General features: G+C 35.4%; 1 protein-coding gene across 8 annotated transcripts in view; it reads right to left on the bottom strand.

Moving 5' to 3' along the window:
* The window catches only part of ETHR (ecdysis triggering hormone receptor), a 351487-nt gene that overhangs the window by 244364 nt on the left and 91914 nt on the right, over positions 1-15209 (bottom strand). For 6 of the 8 annotated variants that reach the window (XR_012454239.1, XR_012454240.1, XR_012454238.1 and 3 more), the window contains one exon: positions 2251-2407. The gene's annotated coding sequence lies outside the window, so the exon portion shown is untranslated. The remainder of the gene's footprint in view (positions 1-2250; positions 2408-15209) is intronic. The other 2 variants (XM_074114637.1, XM_074114638.1) reach the window with 1 other exon arrangement.

The raw sequence follows: 15209 nt of genomic DNA, 5'->3' as shown, positions 1-15209 counted from the left end.
ACCATCTAATTATCACATTTTCACTTCTATTATTCCAACATATCTGATGAGATTTTTCTTTTAAAAAAGTTGTTTAAATTACAAATATCTATTCAACTTATAGGTGTATTTTAATTTAAACTAGTTCAATTTTATTATTGTTTCTTAATTTTAATTATTTTAATCATGCAGTAAGTACTATATAATTTTTTTTTTTTTTTTTTTTAATTTATTTTGTTATTTACAATCTGTATAATACACTATACAATAAGTAAATAGGGAGATAGAAGTATAGAGGCGTGAAAGGCAGGAGGAAAGAAACTGCCCAGCGGCAGCACTTTCTACAGGATATTAATTTTAGGCCTTCAGACTGCGAGGAAGTCGCGGGGCCACTGGCGATTCAGTCGGCGAGGAGGATTGTCAGGAATGTCAGAGGAGGCGAGAGACTGTACTAGAGGATTGGAGCAAGTGGAGAGAGCAGTATGGAATTTTTGATATTTAGTCTTGGCTAATTGGTGTACGAAAGGGATGTTGAGGTCGTTGTGTAGAGTGAGGTTAGTTACGTAGAAAGGAGCGTCAGCTATCTGTCGAAGTAGTTTTGATTGAAATGTCTGTACAGTCCGTATGTTTGTAGGTTTGGCTGAACCCCACAGCTCTAGTCCGTAAGTCCACATTGGTTTGAGGATAGTACTGTATATTAATCGTTTGAGTTCAATAGGTAATTTGGAGCGTCGTCCAAGAAGTCTGTAAAGTAGTTTTGCACGTTTTGTCATTGCTTGTCTTTTAAGTCTATTATATGGGTTCCACGTGAGTCTTTTGTCTATGTAGAGCCCAAGGTAGCGCACCAGATCTGTATAAGGAAGAGGATTGCTGTTGAAGAGGACAGGAGCCCCGCCGGAGAGTAAACGTGGCGTGCTGGCATTTCTGTGAGTTCATTTTAATCCGCCAGTTCTTGGCCCAGGATTCTATTTTATGTGTGTCTGTAATTTGTATGAAGCTGATGTAGGATGTGTACTTGTGGCTAGTATGGCTGTGTCGTCTGCATATGTACAGAGTAGTGTAGAGGGTTGTACAGGTATGTCTGATGTGTATACTGTGTAGAGAACGGGGCCAAGTATACTCCCCTGCGGCACCCCCGCCCTCACTGTACTATATAATTATTAAATATTCTAGAATTTGTGGTTTAAATTTTCGATCCTCGAAAAGTGTTTTCTTTGACGTCGTTCAGGCGTTCGACAGCGTGTGGCGGCATGAGGGACTACTGTTTAATCTGAGAGATAATCTTCCTCATACATACTACCTTATCCTCAAATCGTGCCTACAAGCAACTGTAGAGCAGCAGACTCTGATATCCATCTAGCTAGAAGCTGGAGTTCCTTAGGGCAGTGTCCTAGGTCCTCTTCTTTACTCTTTATATACTGCAGACAACAAATATCATCCTCTCCACCTTTGCTGATGATACTGCTATCTTATCTCCTCATTCCGATCCTCTAATCGCTCTACAAGGACTCTTCAAACGCACATCAACCACTTATAGGACTGGCTTATCAAATGGCAAATCAAAACTAACGTTACGAAATCAAAATATATAGTATTTACTCTAAGACGAAAAATCCTACCTCCCAACCTTCATCAACCAAATTCCTATACCAACTTAGACAAAGTACAATACCTTGGACTGCACCTAGACAAACGGTTGACATGGAATCCCCCATACTAGACTAAAAAGACAATAAACTAACCAACGCTACAAAACTTCTCGCCAGACTACTTGACAAACGTTCGAAACTTAACCTACATAACAAAAGACTCTTTATACCTGCTGCAACTGTGACCTATTTGGTCATACGACATCGAAGTATGGGGATCGACTAAGCGTTCCAATTCTCTACGCATCCAGACTTTACAGTCTAACAATACTTCGAAAACTTCTTAACGCTCCGTTCTATGTATCTAACCTCACTATCCATAATGATCTCAAAATCCCTTTCGTTAAAAGATCTTGCTAAAACTCATTTTCTCAAATTCATCATTCTTCTACAGCAGCTCAACCTAATCCTCTAATCGAACAACTATCTTCTAACGTTATACCAGGTAATCCTCCTCCGATCCATATTCCTGATATTATTTTATCTTATATAACAATCGCTTGTTGCAACAGTTGTTGCAGTTGCAAATTTCAATAAAAGATTAAAAAAAAGAAAAATTTTGATGAAACAATTTGAAAATAATGAAAAAGTTTCCTTTAAGTATGCTTAAGTTGTAGCTCACCTTTATTATAGTGCGAAGGCCAAGTCGATGAAGTCGATTTAGATTCATGTCTGGTCAAGAAATGTTGCGAAAAGATCGTTCATGAAGGAAATCTTCTTCAATTTTATTTCGACGCTTCATTATTCCAACTTAATCTCGCCAACGATTCTGCAACAAACTATTTCTAAGTTATTATTAAAATATGAACAGTTTTTTTCTTAACATGTTTTAAGGGGACCCATTGTCTTCTCCGGTGGTAACTCCACTATTCAACTGTAATTTGACCTTGCAAGAGGAAAAGTAATAAAAAAGACTATAATCAATAAGCTATCTTTAAAACAAAAAAATCTTATATAAAAATGATGAGTTAAAAAAGACAACGTGTGTTATTTCCAGCAGCGGGAAGACATCTTAAACATGTGCCCAGAGAATCGTGTCCAGCATCCTTTAAGTTCTTTTTTTAGAAGGTGTTTCTGACGTCAGTGACAAGCGCTCCCCCTAAGAGTTTTTGAGCAGCATGTTGTTATAACCTTTGTCAGCGGTTTCCAACATGCCGTACTAATTGCCTAATGCAACATGGCTACACAACAAAATGTTCTGATTTATAATAAACTATTTGAGTTATTCTAAAAGTCCAAATATATTACTAGGATTCTGGTCTAGGACCGAAAATAAAAATAGGGAAGATGTTTTTGAAATTTTCTATTTATAAAATTGTTTTTTTTGTGGCGGCCATTTTTAGAAAAAGTAACGGAAGTTTATTTATTTCAAATTTTGATAATTTCGAATAAATTTAGGAAGTTTCTAAGCAGTAAATTTTTAGAAAAAAGTTGTGTCCCAGCCTTTTCAATTAGAAAGAGAGGAAGTCTAATGTAGAACCACAAATCCACTGTGATCTTTGAGATCTAGTGGCAAATATCAACGTCCACCGGATATGAGCGGAATTAAGGTTTTCTACTGAATGAAGGAATGTTCTTGATGGCCGGCACTGGCAGCAAAGAGTAGCCCAAAGATCTTTGGAAGAAGTAGTTATAGTCCATTTCACGCCCAAAGAGGAGCACCATTATAACTTTTCTAGATTTCAAGGCAGACAACAAAGTTTGGAAACCAGATCTTCCAAAAGAAGATACGCAGCATTTCCTGAAACGGTTTTTCTTTTTCTTAAACAGAAGTGAAATTGGAGGAACTGAGATTTAAGAAGTCTACTGGGATCTTAAGACCCACGATTCCTTGCAGTTTTCCATAATAAATAAATTTTATACTAAATAAACTCAAGTTAATGAGGTGGCAACCAACTCTTAACTCTATTTATGACAGTGTAATATAATAGGGGCGGGTATTGGTCTAGTGGCCAACAACGTGGCTTCGTAAGTGGGAGATCCCCAGTTCGAATCCCGCAAATGACTACTTTTGTCAGAAAAAAAGGATTTATAGTAAAGTACGAGCTTCCGCTCTCGTCCACGACACCTAATTGGTAGTTAGACGTTAAGCCCCACCTGAAAAAATAGGCGATTACTTTACTAATTCCCAAAAATTACTCAAGTGAGAATATTTAGGCTACTCACCGGAATAAAATTCAATATCTTCGTAGCCGTTTTCTTACTGTACTTTTTTGAGAGTGTCTGCGAGCTTTAATGTCTAAGGCTGCGAAATAGAAACTATCCATTTTTGACTAAATCAAAGGAATATCTATGACAGATACGCGGTCAGTAGGACTACTGCTAGTTCACAGTGGATCTGTCGATAACAGATTATACCCGCAAGAAATCGAAAGTGATGAAATAGGCATATTATAAAATAACCATAGGCAATTATTGCCTATATTGCCGATTGGAAGTATCGAAATACTTAGAGGTTACTTGGCAAAAATACGAGGAAAGTTAACTTGGGACAGCGATTATTTTTCAAAAAAAGGTCCAAGTCCTAGATTATTGACTCAGCAGGTGAAACTTGGCCATTCGCCTATCTTAGTTCACTTTGCCTTAGACCTCTTCAAAGCCCGTATATAGAACTGCACAGTTTGGCAGAGAATATGGTCCAGCTTGTTGTGGGGACGCTAAACCCAAATAGTTTTTCTGTTTCCTGAAAATGTTCTCTCGTTACAGGAAGCACGATTTAACGCCGGACAGTAAGCTATATAAGAAGCTCCCTAGAAAGAATAAATCTAAGCGTAGCTGTAAAGTGAATGTGAACCCGTTATTCTCCAAGTGGTAATCCAGTAAATTAATTCCTATCCTGTCAAATAATAATCTACATCGACTAGTTCTGCAGATGGTTAAAGGAATCAGAGGGTGTCAATGGTTTCCTTTATGGTATTAATTACGGTACCCGCAGAAATCTAAAATCAAATCTCCAGGAAGAAGATGCTAGACTGGAGCTCAAACGACGTAGCATTCTGTATCATTAAATATTATAAAACTTTGTCTTTAAAAAATAAGAATGGCTTAAAGCTTTAAAAAACTAGAAACCTTTACATTTGGCCTCAAATTTCTTTAACTGACGCCACGTGTAAAAGACGTAAACAAAATCTACTTCCAAATGGAAGTCGCGACATTGGGGAATTTATTTAATTCGGTTTTTTTAAGAGGAGGTAAACCTTTTAACCTGTTACATTTAATCTGTATAATTTGAATTCTTCTTTTAAATTTAATATTCTATATATTTGTCAAAAACAAATACGAAACAAAATTAAAAATATCCACTTTCGGTTGCCACCCACTTAGAAAAGTCACATCAAATTTAAAAAACGATATCACAACGCCCGAAAAAGAAAGAAATGGTAGTATAAAAGTGGCTATAATAACAATTTACGATAAAAGGCCAATTTGTATGTTAGTCGGTTTTAGAACTGGGTGTTAGAATTCTTTGTACCCTAATAAAAAATGTCGGCATTATTTTTGTATGCTGGTTTTTTTATTATTTCTATGTGTGTGTATGCTAATATTTATTTTATTTTTTTCTCTAAATTTGGTATTGTAATGTTTTCTTTATACAAATTAGGAACATTTAAATTTGTCTAGCCGATAAAGCTTTTTAAGTTATTTGAACCACTACAGGAGCCGGCTGGCTGTGCCATAAAGTTTTTGGCTTTCTAGGCTAACAACCAAGATCAGCACCTTTTTTCTTTTTTACAAAAAATTTAAAATAAAGTATGATCACTTAAATATCTTTCAAACTTACTGCTAAGCTTAATTTAAATTCTTCTCACCAATATTATAGTCTGTTAAGACGATATATTAATGTCCGTGAAATATTATAGCCTTAAAGAAAAGTAAACCCAAAAATCTTCCAGAGAACTGCTTTATTTTATTTTTTATTTTTGTTTCTAGAAAAAAAGATACGAGAGTTAAGTTATACATCAATGAGTATAGAATAATAATGAATAAATATTTTAACCTTCTTAACAAGTGAGGAACGAGAAAGGTTAGGATGAGCAGGATAGGAAGGCAGGGAAAAAAAGGAGAGGAAAAACCTGCAGCTAGTGTTGAGAGAGTTAGAGTAGGATATGTTTTAGGTCTTCTGTGCCCTGTATGTTGTAGAGGGTCGTTTGAAAAGTCCGTGCAAAGACAGAGAGATAGCACTACTGGCGCGTATCGAGGTTATGTTTAGTTAGTAGCATCTCTTGGAAGAACACACACCAATTTTCAGCCAGATCGGTCTATTTCTTTGTGTTTGGCATTCGTTTGAATCGAGGAAGTCGAGTGATTTTCAAAAAATGGACGAAAAAGAATTTCGTGTGTTGATTAAACACTACTTTATGAAAGGTAAAACGCCTCAGGAGACTAAAGAAAAGCTTGATAAACATTATGGTGACTCTGCACCTTCGATTAGAACAGTTTATAAGTGGTTTCAAAATTTTCGGAGTGGCCATATGGGCACAAGTGACGCTGAACGTTCTGGACGCCCTGTTGAGGTTACTACTCCAGAAATCATTGATAAAATCCATGATATGGTGATGGATGACAGAAGAGTGAAGGTGCGTGAGATTGCTAGTGCTGTGGGCATCTCGAATGAACGGGTACATAATATTTTGCATCATACATTTGGACATGACAAAGCTATCCGCAAGATGGGTGCCGCGATTGCTCACGCTTGACCAAAAACGAAATCGTGTGAAGTGTTGCAAGGACGGTTTGCAGCTGTTCCAGAAGAATCCGCAGGACTTTAAGCGTCGTTTCGTCACTGTGGATGAAACATGGTTACATCACTACACTCCTGAGACCAAAGAACAATCTAAACAATGGGTTACCAAGGGGGAATCTGCGCCAAAAAAGGCGAAGACCGTTCCTTGGCGACTGTCTTTTGGGATTCGCAAGGAATAATCCTCATCGACTATCTGGAAAAGGGTAAAACTATTATAGGTGCATATTATTCATCGTTATTGGACCGTTTGAAAACCGAGCTGCAAGAAAAACGCCCACGATTGGCCCACAAAAAAGTCCTTTTCCATCACGACAACGCACCAGCTCACACCTCAGCAGTTGTGGTCGCAAAATTAATGGAAATAGGGTTCCAACTCGTTTCACATCCCCCCTATTCTCCAGACTTGGCTCCCTCGGACTACTATTTGTTCCCCAATATGAAGAAATGGCTGGCGGGAAAAAGATTTTATTCAAACGAGGAGGTGATTGCATAAACGAATGGCTATTTTTCAGACTTGGACAAATCCTATTATTCGGAAGGGATCAACAAACTAGAGCAGCGTTAGACGATGTGTATAAGCCTAAAAGGAGACTATGGTGAAAAATAAAAAAGGTTTACCCCAAAAAATTAAGTAGTTTTTATTTTTGTACGGACTTTTGAAACGACCCTCGTATCTGTAGGAGGCTATGTCACGGCAGAGTGGATCGGGATGGCAGTCTAGGATGGAAAGGAGTTTAAGCAGACGATTTTGGATATACTCGTAGGAGTGTACGGGAGATAATGGATGCAGACCAATTGGATGCAGTGTCTCAATTCTATTGCATCGTGGAGAGAGTCAGTCACTAATCTCAGAAATTTGTTCTGCGTTGCCCTGGAGTTTCTTGATGTTGCTACTACAAGTCCAGGCTCCAGGCGGAGCTGGCGTAGAGAGCAACATCGGCCTAATGTTCACTTTGTAAAGGAGGAGTAGTTTGTTGGTCCACAGTCATTTTGGAGCCACGTGAGAGTAGAGGAAATAGCAGTCTTGTAGTCCAGTTTGCCTGAGTTTACTTTGCACGTGCGTAGTGAAAGTCAGTTTTTTGTCCAAAGTTAGGCCTAGGTACTTTTCGTGGGTAGACCACGAGATGAGAGTATTATTATGTCTGATATGTCGGGTAAAAGAGGGTCTTGCGTTTGGTAATAGCGTTAGTCTTGTCGTGCAATGAGTATGGAATTCGAAATTATATAAATGATTGGGAGCCATTTTTGGAGAAAAAAAGTGAACAATTCACATTTAATCCAACTCCATCCTTTATGAGAATTTTTCACCTTCCTTTACTATTAAATTTTGACACTGAAATTCGCGTGTAATTGAATTTAAGATGTATTAAAATATAAAATTCCAAGGATCCGACTCTTTGAGTACTTTTTCTTTAAAATATTATTCAATAAAATTGTCAAGTATTTATAGTTGGGGAATGAAATAAAGTATTAACTGTATTTATAATAAATAATATAAAGTACATAAATATAGTTAAAATACGAGCACATCAGCCCGGAGGAGATGTTTACTTCTATTTTCTATTTGCCTATTGCCTATTTATTTAATTATTTCTGTTGCAAAATATTATTTAATATCTATTTTGTTGCAATTTGCAGAAAAAAAAAACTTTAATATTTAAATCATCTTATTTAGTTATGAAATATTTGTTCGAGATTACCATATTAAAAATGAAATTTAGCTAGAATAATTACTAATTTTTGAAAGATTTAAAACATAAACTTTATAGTTAAATTATGCGATGTTATTTTTTTTTTTTTCTATATTTATTTAAATAAAATTATAATCAGTTCGCTGCTACATCTGATTGGTATTTCTATCATTAAATTTAAATCAAAACTTAAAATGGTAATCAACTTGTAATGATTGTAACTGTACATTTATTTTATTTTCTATTATTATTTTTACTTATTTATTTTTAAGAACTCGTCCGAGATAAATCTATTTATTGCTTTATTTCCATTTATTTATAAAATAAATAAATAGTTAAATATAATTAAATGTAATTATTTTTAAAAACTGCTTTTTCTGTAGTTAACTAAAATGAATGAATATCCAAAAATAATTTGATGAGTGAGATTCATATAGCAGTGGTATGTCTAATGAAAGCAGAGTCTAGGATTCGGTTAACATACTTTCAGATGCTTATCAACTAATTCATTTTTATCAATCTCCAAAAAATTTGAAATACTCGAACAAAATGTATAAAATATTCACGAAAATATGAAAGTATTGTTACCAGAATTTTGTTTTGTTTATAAAAGTTGTGGTATTCTGGTAAATGATATCGTTTTCTCGGTTACAGGTGGAGAACAGGTATAATCTTAGAGCGTTATATCCAGTTCACGTAGAAGCCACCAGGTGTTAGCAATAGACCACCGACCCCCTGCTCTAGCAATCTACATGCAGCTCTAATCAAACTTCCAATACATTTATTCCCCATTTCTAATAATGCCAAAATGAACCTGTGCCTTCAAAGGTGCCTCCTCTGGCTCGCAAGCCAGGTTAGCCAGGAGGTTATCAACTGCTCTCTGTATCTGAGGAGGCACCTTTGAAGGCGCAGTACATGCTTCACAAGTTGTGTAAAGTGCATTATTTGGTAAATTAAGGAATAAGTTTGATCCTTCACATGAAAGATCACTTAAATATGTGGCAGGAGGTTTCCAATTTTTTTGGTAATTAAACGCAACTCTCCCAAAATTACCAAATAATTATTAAACCTTCTTGTTTGTAACAGATGTAAAATTAATTTTTAGCCATTTTGTGTTTGCTTGAGAACATCTAAAGCTCTTAACATTTGATTTTTCTTGGAAAAATCACTAGGAAAACGTCTTATTTCCCCGATATTAAGAAAAATATTAGCTTTACTGCCTTGGCAATATTTTTAGTAGAAAGGGGATGGAAAAATACATAAAAATGACCTATCGCGTGCTCTTCTTTCTCTTTGATAACAAGTTAAAAAATTGAAATATGATTAATAAATACTAGATTTTGAAATGGCCTAGCACCTTTAATTTTGGAGATATCGAATTGCGGTTTCCGGTTTCTTTCATAACATTTTTATACTCTTTAAAAGTGTGAATATGAAAATGGGGGTCAACTGCAAACCCTCACTTTTGGTCGCGCGTCAACCGCGTATGCGGGCAGGAATCTAAAATCAAGTCATATATTCTGAAACTAGAGGTGACGGGCAACAAATTTTTCCTCTACCATTTTTTGCTCAGATTAACCGTTTAAGCATGAAATGCATTTGAGCCGTCTTAAAATGCATATTTTAAAAAATTTATTTAGTAATTTACAATCAGTAAATAGGGAGAGTATGACGAACTGATGCGGGAGGAGAGCAGGAGGAGAGAAAGTACCCAGCGGTAGCACTCTCTTTAGGAGAGAGGAGAGATAGGAGAATAATGGCGTTTAGGTCTTCAGACTGCGAGGAAGTCGCGGGGCCACTGGCAATTCAGTCGGCGAAAAGTATTAGGGATGTCAGATGAAGTGAGAGACAGTACAAGAGGATTAGAGCTAGTCGAAAGAGAGTAGTATGGAATTTTTGGTATTTTGTCTTGGCGAGTTCGTCTATGAAGGGAATGTTGAGGTCGTTGTGAAGACTGAGGTTAGTCACCGTAGAAAGGAGCGTCAGCTATCTGTCGGCAGCAGTTCAGATTGAAATGTCCTACACTGCCCGTATGTTTTTAGGTTTGACTGAACCCCACAGCTCTAGTCCGTAAGTCCCACATAGGTTTGAGGATAGTACTGTATAGTAAGCCTTTGAGTTCAATGGGTAATTTGGAGCGTCGTACAAGAAGTCTGTAGAGCAGTTTCGCACGTTGTCATTGCTTGTCTTTTAAGTCTAGAGTTGTGGGTACCAAGTGAGAGCACTTATATTAAATACATTCCCAAGTAATAGATTTTGAAAAATTAATGATTTTTTAAAATTAAAATATAAGGAAGTTATAATCGCAACACATTCTCTCAAAAAAAAGGTTAAAAGAAAATACTAAAAGATCTAAAATAGAAATTGTTTTTTTTAGGGTTAACGCTAATTTAATTAACTAAAAAAGGCCATGAATGAATGAGGAAGTAAGCCACTTTAATAGAAAGATCTAAATATAGCCTTTATTCGGTTTCATTGATAAATGATTACTGAATGGAGGATAGCAAACTCATCAATGGATGACCTCATCAAACACGCACATAGAAACAAACAAAAAGAACAAAACTAGAATTAAACAGAGACGGGTTAATTCACCTCCTGTTGGGTGTTCAATGGTAAAAAAAGCATGACGAAATTGTTTGTTTTTTTTCCTTTTATAAAAAAGGTTAATGTGTTATCTATATATAACAGAATGGAAGGTTCTTACTCAGAGGTCGATCTTTAAATAAATCGATAATGCTACTACTTAGTCCTTGGTAGCCGAACAGTTGCTGCTCGACCAGGGCCGAACTTTAGATTATTCGTTAAGGGCAGAGTAACTTTTGGGAATAATGGACGTGGTGGACAAGGGAGTCGCCCTTCTGCCGCCCGTCTTACCGAACTTTCTCACATTCATATAGATAAAGATGGCTCCCGACAAGGGCAGCTAGGTCTCCGCTTCCTTCTACTAAAACCCGAAGACATTATGATGGCCGTGTTCTCATGGGCTACTTTTTCCACCACCTATTATCTGAAGATCAGTAAACTTTTTTTCTTCCATTCTTCACTTAACTTCATTCTAAGCTCCCAGAAATAATCTCTCTAGAAAAGATGCCAGTTATAGTTAAATTATGGTTAGATGGATTATTATGTAAACTGATATTGAGCATTCAGACACTAAGTTCTCCAAGGGCGTGATTTTAAAACTATCAAAAAGTTTAGCAGCCATTATCTCCGAAAGTAATGCATTGAAAGACTTAATATTTTACTCGATTACAGCTAATGATATACTCTACAAATAGTTAAATTTTCGTAATATTCTGATGATTGTGGAGCCAGATATTGAGACTTAAATTTAGCGTGATTTTAAAACTATGAAAAGTTTAGCAGCCATTATCTCCTAAAGTAATGCATTAGAAGCCTTTATATTTTACTCGATTATAGCTACAGATATACTCTACAAATGGTTAAATTTTCATAATGTTCTGATGATTGTGGAGCGAGATATTGAGACAAATTTAGCGTGATTTTAAAACTATGAAAAGTTTAGCAGCCATTATCTCCTAAAGTAATGCATTAGAAGTCTTTATATTTTACTCGATTATAGCTACAGATATACTCTACAAATGGTTAAATTTTCGTAATGTTCTGATGATTGTGGAGCGAGATATTGAGACTTAAATTTAGCGTGATTTTAAAACTATGAAAAGTTTAGCAGCCATTATCTCCTAAAGTAATGCATTAGAAGTCTTTATATTTTACTCGATTATAGCTACAGATATACTCTACAAATGGTTAAATTTTCGTATTGTTCTGATGATTGTGGAGCGAGATATTGAGATTTAAATTTAGAGCGATTTTAAAACTATGAAAAGTTTAGCAGCCATTATCTCCTAAAGTAATGCATTGAAAGTCTTTATATTTTACTCGATTATAGCTACTGATGTACTCTACAAATGGTTAAATTTTTGTAATGTTCTGATGATTGTGGAGCGAGATATTGAGATTTAAATTTAGAGCGATTTTAAAACTATGAAAAGTTTAGCAGCCATTATTTCTTAAAGTAATGCATTGAAAGTCTTTATATTTTACTCGATTATAGCTACCGATATACTCTACAAATGGTTAAATTTTCGTAATCTTCTGAAGATTGTGGAACGAGATAATGAGACTTAAATTTAGGGCGATTTTAAAACTATGAAAAGTTTAGGAGCCCTTATCTCCTAAAGTAATGCATTAGAAGTCTTTATATTTTACTCGATTATAGCTACAGATATACTCTACAAATGATTAAATTTTCGTAATGTTCTGATGATTGTGGAGCGAGATATTGAGACTTATTGTTGTTATGTTACCTGCTTTTTGAGGAACTCGTTTAAATTTATATGCATTTTTTTTTTTTCTTTATCCGTAATGTGGAACACTTTCAAGTTGATTATTATTCACGATTTGAATGATCAATTAATTTTTTGTTTTGTTCAAACAAATAATCAATTGATTTAAAAATAAAAGAAGGAAGAAGTCGTTACGCAAAAAATTCCAAAGTGGTTTTTAAGAAGTATTTAACATCTACTAATGGATTAGCAAACAGGCATTAAATGTAAATAGATATGAGTGGTTTTAACTAAAAAATGATTAGATAAGGTAATTGCATCCTAGTTGGTTCGCGTATTGAGGACACTCATCTGTGGTAACACTTTGAACTCAATTTTCATTTATTTTGAAAAAAATCGGAGAGGATATTTTCAAAAACAAAAATTCAGAAATATGAAAAATTCCTTTCGTTCGCGGTGAAAAATCCATTTTTGTAAACGTGTAGTCGTTCCGGTACCAGAATTTTGGTCGCTGCAGTTTTGGTCAGCTCTCTTGGTTATAACCAATCCAAATATCAAGGTTTTAGTTGTAAATGTGGTTAGGTCGACAAACGACATTGTATTCCTGATCGGTTTATGAGTTTCATTCAGTATCAGAGGAATCAATTTACTGTAGAGATCATTTGCTGTAACCTCACTCACCGTAAAACTGAATAATCCCACCTCTAAAATAAAAGTATGAACCCAGTGAACATCATGTATTATTGCGGATAAAAATCAAAAAGCACTTTTTTTTCGAACTCAGGGGACAACAGCAATGATATTTCTAGTAGTAACTCGAATTCAAAATTTTTAAAAGATAATAACATTTTTCTTATTAAGGTAAACGAAAAAAGTTAACTACTAACAACAAAGAGTTTACAAATTTTACGAGAGACATTTAGATAGAATTGGCTTTGGTAAATTGTAGTAGCAAACAATTCCCTTGTGGCTACGTCAGCGTTTTATTGAACTTCTAAAAACTAACCTTTCTATATATACGTATATATTTGTAACCTACCATCAATATTATAGCCTTCAGGGGCGAATTCTTAATTATATCGGTTTTTAATTTTGATCAAACCATTCTATTTCAAACGGACAAAGAATAACTTTGTAATCTGCACTATTTTCTGAAGATTTAATGGTTATTTTTAAAGAATTTCATTCATTGCGGATTTCTATTGCGAAAATTATTAAACTTAATAAAATGATCATTTAAAGTTAATCGCTTAAAAGGAGTTTTAAAAAATAAACTGTCATTTTGAACCGAACAGATTTTTTTTTTTTATTATTTGTTTATTTATTTTGCGGCTGTAATTAATTAGAGTAAGTGAAAGAGATCAGAGATAGTTGCACCTATACATGTGCATAAGCATACATACATGTGCACCCAGAGACAAGAGTGCAGTGAACACCGACCATCCAGTGATGGAAGCCTTTAGTTCCGCCAGATTGGCAAGCTTACACAGCAACCATCCTAGGAGGTCGACGTTATATGTTGAGATGGTCGCGTGGCTACCGCCGCTTTAGTCTGCGCTGAGGATTTGAAGGAAGTGTTGTGGTAAACATGTTGTGTGGATCAGAGGGTTGTAATGACTGTTCTAGATTTGAGTGAAGTTTTGTGTGCCGAGATTGGGGCTATTTCAGAGACGAGAGGAATATTGAGATCAGAGTGTATTGTGTGATTGGAGACGTAGAAGGGAGCGTTAACTATTGGTCTCAGAATTTAAAAAAACAAAGGAAAAAATCTTTTTGAATAGAAATCGCAGACATGGAAATCTTATTAAATGTAGATCCATTTTTAAAATGATAAGAACAATCTACTCCTCAGACATACCTACTCATCCTCAAACTACTCTTCTCACGTATGCTGAAGATACTGCCATCTTATCTACTGACAAAGCTCATAGAAACCTTCAATCTCACCTCACCTCCTTAGAAAATTGGTTCAAAAAATGGGGCTATCAAACTGAACGAAACTAAATCTCAAAACATTACCTTCACTCTTCGACGCATCACTCTTCCTCCTGTCTTTTACAATTTAATTCCTTTACCAGTAGTCAACTTAGTCCGCTACCTTGGGCTTTACCTTGACAGAAGACTTACATGGAACCCTCTCATACTCGACATAAGAGAACAGAACTCAACAGACGCTTCCGACAACTGAAAAGACTACTAGACAACAGATCAAAACTCACTCTGGACAACAAAAGACTTATATGTAAGTATATTAAAGCCAGTCTGAGCTTATGGCATCGAACTGTGGGGTTCAACCAAACGCTCAAATCTGCAAAGGATCCAGAGTCCTTGCTGTCTAAAATTCTTCGCTCTATAGTAAACGCTCCTTTTCTACGTCACCAATCAAACCATTCACACAGACTTAAACATTCCTTTCGTGCAACACAAGTTGCTGAAAACATGATACAGAAAATTCCATCTTAACTCACTGGTACAACATCTATCTTCCAGAACATTTCCAGACGTCTTAAAAGACAGTGTGGCCTCGCGATCTCCTCTCTGATGAAGAGAGTCAGTAGAATTTAAAAGGTTTTTGGAGTGTTACCGCTGGGTAACTTCTCCACTCTGATATGTTATTTATTGTTATCATTGTTGCTTATAACGCAAAATGCGTTGATTGTAACTTAATAAATGATTAAAAAAAAAAAAAATGATAAGTACTAAATTTGACTCAATCGTTGGAAGATTACAAAAAATTTGGGAGTTACAACTTATTAAAAAAAGGTGGGATAAGCTGAGTGTTTAGTATATACAGGATTCCCATGCGAAGATCCCGGGTTCGAATCCAGTGGTT

The sequence above is a fragment of the Rhodnius prolixus genome, unplaced genomic scaffold (assembly GCF_049639745.1).
Source record: "Rhodnius prolixus isolate KJV_2025 unplaced genomic scaffold, Rpr scaffold_7, whole genome shotgun sequence".
In the NCBI taxonomy this organism is placed as follows: domain Eukaryota; kingdom Metazoa; phylum Arthropoda; class Insecta; order Hemiptera; family Reduviidae; genus Rhodnius; species Rhodnius prolixus.
This window is presented reverse-complemented; position numbering and strand designations above follow the sequence as displayed.